Here is a 12,002-nt window from a genome sequence, read left to right on the forward strand (position 1 = left end):
AATATCGTCCACATTACCCAAACGGGCAAAGACAGGTAAATTGGTTCGTAATAAATAAGCATTGGGTTGCGATATAGGTAAGAGACATATCCTTTTTATACCGTTAACATTAAGCAAACAAGGTACACCTGCATAAATTAAAATACTAACAATTATAGCGATTAGGCTAACTTGCAAAATTATAAGCTCCAAACAAACCACCGTGACGAGATTTACGAAAGTAGCATGAGTTTCGTGACATAGCATAAAACAATGAACACTAAATAAAACACAATTGCAAAAGGAAATACAGAGGTCATAAGTACAAGCAACCAAGCTTTCTGCGCCAATTGAAATATCGTCCACCTTACCCAAACAAGTAAGGCAAATGGGTTTGTAGCCCAATAAATAATAGCATAGCCTTAAAACTTAAACTGTCTTGCTCTTTCATATGAGAGTGTTTAAATGTATGGAATCGTGAATAACATCGTATATAAGTGTGTAACTTTGCATTCTATCATGTATGGTATTATTATCGTTATGCAAAAAATTTTGTATTTGTAGTTAAATTTAAATGAACCATGTCTCCTACAGACACACAAGGCGTGTATACGTTCTGCAAACATTAGGATGCTATTTAGGATTCAGTAACTTGTAAAATTACAACATCGGGTCACACAACGTTGAACCAACGTTGAAAATATGTTGAAATATGGTTGTAGCGTTGATCAACGTAAAATCAACGTTGTATCAACGTCAATCCTATTATATCAACGTTTAAATCACGTTGTTGAATCAACGTTGATTTGTGGTTAAAAATATCAACGTTGAACTGTCAACGTTGAATCAACATTGAATTTAAATTAATGCTTTCAATGTTTTGATAGGTTGAAATTATAACGTTGATAAAAGGTTTATTTAAGGTTGATGACTTTAAGTGTGGACCGAAATTTCATTCCAGATGAGATTGAATCATTTTATATATATACAACTTTGCAGGAATTATTGGGAATAAATGTTAATAATTTGGAATTCACTAGAACATGGTATTGTTTTACATATTGATTTTCATTATTGATTTCTCTTTTTGTTGATTTTTTTTATTACTCTAGAAACCCCAAGTCAGGCCATAGATCTTCCGTGGCCTATTCCTGAAATATCCTCTCCAACAATGTTTTGACAAAGACAAATAAAATCCTTCCTGTTTGAATAATCGATGTTTTTTAATAAAATCAACGATTACTGTTGCATGTGTATATAAATCTTCAAATTTACACGATAAGAGCGAATGAATTAACTTACGCGAAAGAGATTTCTTTTTCAAATTTGCGCATGCGTATGAGGCCGACATTTCGAATTTATTTGCGCCAATATTTAGCTATGTCAGGAAAAAAATTAAAGTTCACTTTCCATATATTTTTTCTAAATATTCAATAATTTATGACCATCACCTGTCTCAAAACACTAAGCAATTCTATTGGTTGTCTCTTTAAACTATGCAATTCCCCTTTCCAAAAATATGACTACATAGGGATTTTCCATTCAAAGTGTTTTAGCCAAGAGAGGTAACTCTAACTTATTTTTTTTCCTATCATGAAAAAAATGACACTTTGCTTTTATAGTCTGTTTCTTCAAATTAGTTTCTGCAAAGGTTAAAGGAAAGTTATATTTTATTGATATTTATATGTAAATAATTGTTTTATATATTCACGAAATATTAAAACATGATTTTAAAAATCTTAATTATGTTTTAATAGTTGAAAAAAGGTAATCTAACTTTTATCACATGATTGAAACCTAACTGTCTTGTTTTTTTATGATATATATTATGTTATTATATATGCACCTTGTATATAAACATCACAAGTATATAAGCAAGTGTCGTTTCTTGCTGTATATATATCATATCTGCTTTTCATTTATTATTTTGTACATTAAATCAGGCTAGTTAGTTTTTTCATTTTAATTGTTTAACAATTATCAATTCATGGCCTTTTATCGCTTACTATGCAGTATAGGTTTTGCTCGGCATTGTTGAAGGCCGTATGGTGACCTACAGTTGTTAACTTTACGTCCTTTTGTCTCTGGTGGAGAGAGAGTTGTTTCAATCATGCCACATCTTCTTATTTTTATATAAATCTAAATCTGCTAAAATGCTCAATGTATATTTAAACCATGTGCTAGCACATGCAATTACGTACACTTGTCTTACTTAATACAAATAACGAACAGTGTTTGCCACGTACTGAATTGCGCAGTGACCACCTCAAACTTTATATTGAAATATGGAATACTTATATAATTTAAGCTTATCATGAAATCAAATTATATTTTTGAATTGTGTATGGTATGATTATAATAAGAAATTATTCTGAACACATGTGAGTTTAGGTGTTGCAGTTGAACAGAATATGGCGGTAAGTATTTAAAAATTTGAAACATGAAGGATTTATGGATACCTTGAATAAAAATTATATTATTAAAAAATTATATCATAAATATAAATAACACTCCAATGTCTTTTTCGGTTCAATTGTGATCTTTGGTTTCTGTCCAATTACCTATTTAAGAGTTCTGTCCTTTATTACTGTTTTATTAAAATGGTTTGTTATTCAAAAATAAGAAATGCGTGAAATTTATCGATGGATGCAGAAGTACAAGGTTGGTTTTTTAAACGACATTGACTATCCATGTATAACTGATTGAGGATGGTTTTTAGGGATCTTTACCCATGAGGAGGTGGGGATTTTTTAACAACCTTGACTACACATAAGGGTCTTGCATGGTCGGAACAACGATAAGAAACGACGACGAGGATTGTTTAGAACATCCTTTGACTGTACCCATGACAGCCTTGCACGATGCATTTCATCAACACGAGTGGTTTATATCGACAATGATTATCAATGAGGGCCTTGCACAGTCGTAAATTAAAACTGGTGTCAATCAAGAACTATATATAAAAATATCAAATGTTCTAAATTTTGGTAAACAAAAAATCAAAACATTTCAAAATAGACAATAAATAACTGTATGTTGATAACTATTTTATATAACTAAAATTATAAATACTACTATTTATTAATTGTTATATAATTTATTATGATTAAACATCAAATTAAATAATTATTAGGAAATTGAAATAACGAGCTTGTTCAAGGGAGACAACAACCACAGTCCTGGTTCATTCTTGTATAGATTTCATTCACAATAAATCTATTCATTCATTAATCTATCATCAGTAACTATTATTTTTGTCATTCTAACAATTTATTTTTTACATACACATGTATAATTACCCCCCCCCTTTTAATGTGGATAATTGAACAGCTTGTACTTATGATGAATAAATAAACACTATCATTATTCAAAACAGTTGTTGATTCTGTAGTATTTCTAATGAATTTCACTGAATACAAATATGTGCTAATGGTGTTTTTACCCCATACTACACATTAGAACGGACAGGGTCACCCTCATCCCCCCAACCCCTTAAAAAAAACAATTTACATATTCTCATATGCTTTCATCCAAAAAATAATTGTATTTTGTATCAACTGACAACAGCAATAAGGTGGGTTTTTTTCACATCAAATTTATATCAGCAATAAAAGCAACGCATAACCAAAAAAATAATAGACTATAATGTCAAGGGAGATAACTATCGACATGCTTTTTAAAAAGATTCATTTGGAGATAATTAGACATTTTATTTAAAAAAAAATTATATGAAATGTCTTTAATCATCAACTTGTATATGACTTTAAAAGATTTTTGAAGGTATCGACGTTAAACAAAATAATTTGCCTATATTATTCAACAACGTCACCGTTGATTCATTTCAACAAAAAGTAAAGCTTAATAGTAACACTTTTACACTTTTGTTTGTTACAAAACATATTTAAATCGTTTATATTATGCTTAAAGATTGTTATCAATGTGGTATTTTGATAAATAATCACTTGCCTACTTCAATTTTGTTATCGGTCAAAATATCCCCTGTTGAAAGTAAAACACGTGGTTTCAAAAGTGGTTCAAGGCCAAATTTGTTATAGAGTTATCGTTCTTGAAGAACTCTTTTGTGTACCTCCTTTTGTCTCCTGACGATGCTACAATATTATTACCACAACAAGTTAACAGTTGCTCGAAGCAGTGCAAAGTAAGTATAATTTTCATTCATTGTTTGCTTTAATAATAGTTATATGATAATTTAATGTAAACAGTATTGTAGCTGTAATTATTCGCTGTCCCCGCAAGTATGGCAAATAGTTATAACCCCTTTTTTGAAGTTCACCTATGTAGATCTATGTAATCTCAAACTCGATATTTTATATGTTGTAATTAAAAGTCAAATATTTACAACGCATGGCATTCTTGACCTTGAAATACATTTAAAACAAACAAATTATTTTCTCTGCATCAGAATAGATGTCACTCACAGCATGTATTCCGAAAATTTACTAATCATGTGAAGCAATACGGCGGATAAGAAACACGTGTGACCATAACAAATTAATACACACTCTGACCAATTTCAAAGTGGTTTATTTGATACTGAGTTATGATCAGTTATGATAAAGTCGAAATAGATGCTTGTTCAATTGACCGTACTGAATTATTGCAGCTAAAAAAATTCAAGGAAATAGACAATACTCCTTTAGTTTTATGTCTAAACATAAATTAACCCATATGCATGTATACGTAAAATTAAAAAAAAAGACGTATCATGTCGGAAAGACTTGAATTTATTGCAGTTTGAAGAAGAATGTAAACTAAGGGTCAAAGTTGAACTACTGCTTGAGTATAGCAAACATGCTGAAAATATTAATTGATGAAATATTTAAATATAATATGAGGAAGGTGCTACCTTGAATGCCAGCTTACCAAAACTATGTCCTACATATTGATTGATTGTTGGTTTGCTTAAGGTGGCTGGGGCGTCTTAATTAAAATTGGTAGAATTTTTTAATAATTTGTCCAAATGAAGTTTTTATCATGCTTTTTTCAAAAATATAATAAAAAGTATGGGTCACCGGACTTTTTTTCACGCTACAGCAGTACAGGTTGTGCAAAATTCTCAGATTTTGTATAGATTATGCATGGAAAATCAAATTTTGTGTGATAAAAAGAAAACTATCTGATAGAATTTAAAGATATAATGTGAGAAGATAGCTCTTATAACATGCTTTCAGATAAGAAAAAGAAAAAATGGGGTCACCGAACTTGTTTTCTTGCTACAGATTAAAATAGGTAAATTCCCAACACTTTCTATTATAAAAATTACTTTATCTGAGTTATCTCCCCTTATTTGGCAAAGTTGAAACAAAATTTATCAAACACAAATGAGATGTTTTTAAGAAATAACAGCTATAATTATGATAAAACACACAATTTTCTATATTTACATTAAAATTCTTACACATAAATTACATACTACTCTCAAAATTTGCACATTCTATCGAAGATCTAGACCAACGTTATCTGCTACTTCAAAATCCAAGATGGAGGAAGACTCCCGAGCCACCTTAACGCCCAGTGGCAAATATTTCATGCATGTTCTATATATAGTTTTTGTCTAAAATATAAGAATAAGTTTAGATGGAAAATGTTTAGGGAAAGATCATTGAACTTCAAAAGGCAGAAGGGGGTATGGTATTTCTTTTTTGCTTTGGTGCGTCGCAGGAAGGCGTCAAAGCAAAAATTTAAAATAGCCTTCCTGGATGTCATAATTATTTGGACTAGTATTTTTCTTTAAAAATTGATGACAAAAAATACTCTGTTCAAGCAGAGGACAAAAAAAATATTCTGAATGCAGATTTTCCCCATCCTTTATAATTATAGTGTTATATTTTGACTAAATAATTTTGATTAATAGCATTGAAGTGCTTCACGTGTAAAAAATCTGACTCAAACAAAAAACCATACTCCCCCCTTTGAAGCTAAATTTTTGCTCCCTTATTGTTTACTGCTGAAAATGAATTTATTGGTGATTTATATAAATGACAATGCTTACAATCATTAACTTGTGCATTTTCATATCCATTTTTCTTTCTTTGCAAATTTTACAAAATTTAAAACAATAAGACATTTGTTTAATTTCAAAACTATGAATACTGTTATACAATCCATAACTTCATTAAATTAATTTTTTGTTGATTTTCATGAAAAGGTGGAGGATTTGGAATATCTTTTTCATCAATATCTAAAAGTTGTAGCTGTTTTTTTTATTTAGTGTTGCAAACAACGCTTTCTGTTTGTTGAATTATTTTTACTTTCTAAATTAGCTGTTTGTTCATATTGTATTCCCAGTTTCCTGCATCTCATATATATGTGATCAGCAAGAGGATCATTCTGGTTGTTAAAAGAAGAGTTTGAATTTACAGTGAGCCTGTTTAGAATAATGTTTTGATCAGGTTTTTCATTTTCATCTAAGCATATAAGGAACCATAAATAGGATTGTTAAGTTGATAATCTAAAGATTTTCCTATTTTCTAGGATGTTATTTAAAATTTGAGGGGAGAACACTGCTCAGCAGTATAAATATATTCCTGATCATCTTCTTTTTGTGGGTTTATTTCTACATCAATTTCATGTACTAATTCAGAGTCGGTTTTATGTCATTTCTTGCATAATTTGTTTTATTAGCTTACTTTTCAAGTTTTTATACGACGGCAAAATAAAATTGAGAATTGAAATGGGGAATATGTCAAAAATTTGCTTTCGAGTAATGCTATCATGTCGCTGTTGCTGTTCGAAGACACGTTTGGTTTCCGGACAATAACTTTAGTTTCAGTAAATGGATCTCTATGACAATGTATGAAATTGTACCAGAAGGTTCAATACACAAAAGGAAGGTTAGAATTGATTTTGGGGTTTATGGTACCAACAGTTTAGGAGTCAGTGGTCAAAAACAACATTTTTGGTTTTTTTTCCATAATTTTTGGGTTTTTTCTCCAAAAATTTACCATTTTTAAATTGATTATTTCTCATTTATATATAAATGCAACAAATACTGATATGGCAGGTGATACACACGAAACAGTGTGTGTAAATTATTTTATCGGTAATTTGTGCATTTTTCCTTTGATGTGTACTCCTTGTCCTAGATAATGTCGACGTCATTATCAGTGGACTGGTCATGATAAAGAAAATATATTGGGTTAGTTCGCAATTGACATGCACAAGTGCACCGCAAAAGGATCTTCTTTCCCTTTAATTCAAAAAATTGCACATGATTTTTTTCGCAGAAATGCACACGTTATTTCATGAATGAAACACTTGTCATTGTTTGAAACTTTCAGTAATCAGCTGGTAATAAAACGTTAGTTTAGCCTTTTTGAACGATTCACTGATTGTGTGAAAATTTGAACAGAAAATGTACGATAAACCTGATAAAATTGCGGTATTATTGATAGCTTTCCTTACTATTCACAAGGACATATCACTTACATATCTTCCATGCTATTCCGATTTGAGTTTTTATTCCTACATAGTCTGGCATGGCTGGCACGTGCTGTTCCAAGTTGTCTTCTTTTTCTGCATGTTTCTTGAGAAGTATTTGTTTGACCTGGTCAGTCACTATAAAGTGTTACAATTCATATTTTGACGCAACACATAAATAGTGACCAAAAAGGTACCGCTTTCACATGCATGACATGAGAGAATCTAGAAAAAAAATTAAATGTACACATTTTCAACATTTTTGTGGGACTATCATATGAAATTAAGGAGATATGTAGTTGGAGACTGCTGCTGAATAGAAATGTTTGGGCTCACCTGATCCCTGTTTTCAAATTAGTCCATATTAAAGTTTGAAGGGTCCAAAATTAAAATATGTTTGATTTCAACTGACATAAAATTTTTGGTGTTTTTTATATGCTAAATCTACATCTGTGGTTGTATCAGGCTGTGCTTGGCGAAGCATTTTATTGCTGTTTTGTTTGTACTTTATTTTATTTTGCTCATGAAAAATTAACATGTAGTTGTGAAGTTGCTAACATTTTTAAAAGATGATAATTAGATAACTTCGCATGGTGACGACACTGATGTTTTCGTAGATTTACTTTTTCCCAGGAATGCTTCATCTGTTGATACATGTATATTCTCACTGGGAACGATTTGTGTATATTTAAATATATTATATGTTGAAAGATGTGTATAATGTCAAATCATAACAATACAAATTGTTTTGTCTCAAAAAAAACTTGTAAGATTTCTGCAGTTATTTTTGTTGAATACATACATACACATAGAGTGAAAATTGGGTACTTGGTGCAATTTGGGTACTGTGACGTTATAGCCATAATTGTTTATTGCTTTAATAGGTTGAAATGTGCACCTGATAAAAGTATTAGGTAGAGTGAAAATGTTTTGATCAGGTTTAAACTGACGCATAAAATATACAGGTGACTGCGGGAGGCAAATATTTATATTGCCTCCAAATAATGTGTCTGCAGCTTGAATTTCAAAGGTTGTATGAAGCCCACATACTTCCAAGTAACATGCTCTATACCTATCAAAAGTCATGGTATTATCATGGGTTATCATAACTCCATTGTAATTCCCATAAAATCCAATTTTGGACAATATGGGAGCATACAAATTATACCTAAATGTATCACTCAGACTCAAGTCTCCTTTTACTATGATTAAACTTAGAGAGTGAAAAAAAAACAGTCTCCATCTTCTGGGACTGTTCAAGGTAGATAGGTGTCATAATTAATGACAAGATTTGTTGAGAGTTTGTCAAAGGAAGTACAGTGACACACTGACAGTCTACAAAATTAGAAGATTGTGAATTTGAATATATATTTTTTTTTTAACTTTTGTTAAGTTTTGAATTTCACCTGCGTTTGTCTGTTAGCTAGGAATAACAGTGACCACATGCCACAGTATAGACAACTTCATTATCACTGTAACTTGATATGGATTATGGGAAATTCTGTAGCAGATTTTACTACCTTCACGGCTACGTTTCTCCCAAAATTTATTGCTTGCAGAGGGTTTTTCTGTGTTCCCATGGCTGGACGGAACTTTTAAACTACAAATGTTATCATTAATTATGATATTGTGACTTTTAAATGAAGTACCTGTGGTAATTTAGGAGATTTGTCACTGATAGTGGAAAAATGAAGCAGACGATGAAACATGTTACATGGCGTAAGATGTTGTTGTCCAAACTTCGGTTATTTCCGTGGTACAATAAAATTTAAATAAACTGCACAAGTTACTAAAATTTCTAAATTCTTGTTTTTGTAAACAAATAAAAATTCATGTCGTATTTAACATCGAATTTATTCCGTTTTGTCCCGTTTTTTTAAGATCGCGATTAAACGAGAATCTGGCAGCCATTAAAAATATAAGGGTTAAACTAATGTCCTGAAATTGTCCTTACGGATATTCCAATGATAATTTCGTTTTCATTATTTGAAGAATTGACCTTATATTTGGAACCAAGCAAGAATACAATGTTTATTTAATAAATATAATGAAAAAAAAGAAAACAAATATTTTTAAGAGTTAGATAACTTGACTTGATCTACTTCGAAGATTTAAAAAAAAAAATCGTACGAGATTTAACGAGAGTGACGAAACTTTTTGGATTGCTCATGTAGAGAGAGTTATCGTTCTTTATTCCAATTCGATGCTTCTACCATAAGTGCCAGCTAAAGCTGGCATATAATGAAATATATCAATAAAATAATTTATACATGAATAATATTTATTTTGAATTATATGACAGTAAATAAACTCATCATAGATACCAGGATTGAAATTCTATAATTGCGCCAGACGCGCGTTTCGTCTACACAAGACTCATCAGTTACGCTCGAATAAAAAAATGTTAAAAAGGTCAAATAAAGTACGAAGTTGAAGAGCATTGAGGACCAAAAATTCCAAATACAGCTAAAGCATCTTAAGGTGACCACCCAAAGCTTTATCTGCCGAAACGCGTTGTTTTATGGGTTTAATACTAACAACATAGGCGGGTCCCCCATTTGTGGGAAAATTTGGTTGATTATAGAGGGAATCACTAAAGCATGACTGGAGCGGGCCCCTGTTAGCATGGTTAGGGCAGTCAGTGGGCCAACCCTTATGAAAATTTCAAGATCTGCCACTGAACAATATGAGTTGCTGTAAAGATCTCGGTGCTTGTGGGGCATTATTGTATCTCAAGATGAGAAACTGTCAAGATCTTGGTGCTTGTGAGGCCTTATTGTATCTCAAGATGAGTGACTGTCAAGATCTCGGTGCTTGCGTTGCAATACTGTATCTCAAGATGAGTGACTGTCAAGATCTCTGTGCTTGTGGGGCATTATTGTATCTCAAGATGAGTGACTGTCAAGATCTCGGTGCTTGTGGGGCATTATTGTATCTCAAGATGAGTGACTGTCAAGATCTCGGTGCTTGTGGGGCATTATTGTATCTCAAGATGAGTGACTGTCAAGATCTTGGTGCTTGCGGTGCAATATTGTATCTCAAGATGAGTGACTGTCATGATCTCGATGCTTGTGGTGCAATATTGTATCTTAAGATGTGTGACTGTCAAGATATCGGTGCTTGCGGTTCAATATTGTATCTTAAGATGAGTGACTGTCAAGATCTCGGTGCTTGTGGTGCATTATTGTTTCTCAAGATAAGTGACTGTCAAGATCTCGGTGCTTGTGGTGTATTATTGTCTTTCAAGATGAGTGACTGTCAAGATAAAATAAATTGAAATGCCATGCATTAGCTTATTGTGAGATCTTCAAACTATGATTTAGGATTAAGATTAATTCTAAAGCCCTTGGTCCCAGAGGCGAACCTTTTGGGGGAAAAATTGGTTGACTGTATAAGAAATCACTGAAGCATGACTAGAGTATGCCCCCTCTTATGCACTCAGTGGACCCCCTTATAAAAATTTCAGGATCCCCCACTGATTCCAGAACCTTGTTGGATTCTGCAGAACAAATTTCCCTTAATGCTACAATAAAAATAATCTAACTTATAGATTTTCAACCAAATTGTGAAAGGTTTTGGAAGTCCAAAGTTTCACACATATGAAACTTTATTTTTCTATTTCAATTTTAGAAGGAGTTGTGACAATTTGGAAATGCTGCACTTAAAAGTGTCTTTTTTGTAGATGTCTTCACCAATAAACCCATGTCTGAAAAATACATGACGGGTAAAAAAAATAAACATGCCTTTGGTGGTTCAAGCTTTTTTGAAATAATAAGAGGTGAGTATTGAATATATATATCATTGTTTTCCACATTAAAAATTGTGTGAGATTTTGTCACAATTTCTTTTAAATGTGCTCTAGCATCATTGTCTACTAAAATCTATAGGTTTTTTGTATTAAATTTTTTTTTTATTATACATGTTATATATGAACTCAAGTTTAAAAAAGGCACATGGTTGCTCTCAATAAATATTTTTAAAAATAACAATATCATTGTACAGAGATTATTTGTTCACATATTACAGTAGTGTTCTTTATTTGAGCTGCAAAAAAAATATTAACCTAGTTATGATAAAGATAGTATAATATGTTTTTTTTCTGTTGCAGATGCTATAGCTACAAGTCACAAATGTGCAACATGGACAACAATATGGAACTAGTGTGCAATATACCTAAAATACGCCCTGAAATATCGGGAATGTGTCTAGCAAAAGGTCTAACATTTTAAATAAAATTAAGTATTCAGTTTGTGTTTGTTTGAAATTGTAAGATGCATATGTGAGCAACATGTTATGTAATTACTGTTTTATGTCACAAACATATTTTGTGTATGAACACACATCATCCTGTCTAATATGAAAAATGAAAGTAAATGTATGCCAACTGACACTACAATAAAGTTTAAGATTATCTATGCCTGGTAAGGTTAATAAGTTGTGCCTGTTCTTCTTGTCAAATCTTGTATCATAAACACCAGATTCAGAAGTGAGTGGTCTCATTACCAGTATAAAAATTACCAAAACAAAGGGAATGATTTATTTTCCACTTAATCATAAAATTTAGCGAAATACAAAAAGGAAAA

General features: G+C 31.4%; 1 long non-coding RNA gene across 1 annotated transcript; it reads left to right on the top strand.

Annotated features, from left to right (window-relative positions):
* Nucleotides 1-4,098: 4,098 nt before the first annotated feature.
* On the top strand, nucleotides 4,099-11,708 carry LOC127720960 (uncharacterized). The gene is made up of 3 exons (XR_007991006.1): nucleotides 4,099-4,138; nucleotides 11,102-11,197; nucleotides 11,528-11,708. It is a non-coding gene; the product is annotated as an uncharacterized LOC127720960 (long non-coding RNA).
* Nucleotides 11,709-12,002: the final 294 nt, after the last annotated feature.

The sequence above is a fragment of the Mytilus californianus genome, unplaced genomic scaffold (assembly GCF_021869535.1).
Source record: "Mytilus californianus isolate M0D057914Y unplaced genomic scaffold, xbMytCali1.0.p SCAF_11, whole genome shotgun sequence".
NCBI lineage: Eukaryota > Metazoa > Mollusca > Bivalvia > Mytilida > Mytilidae > Mytilus > Mytilus californianus.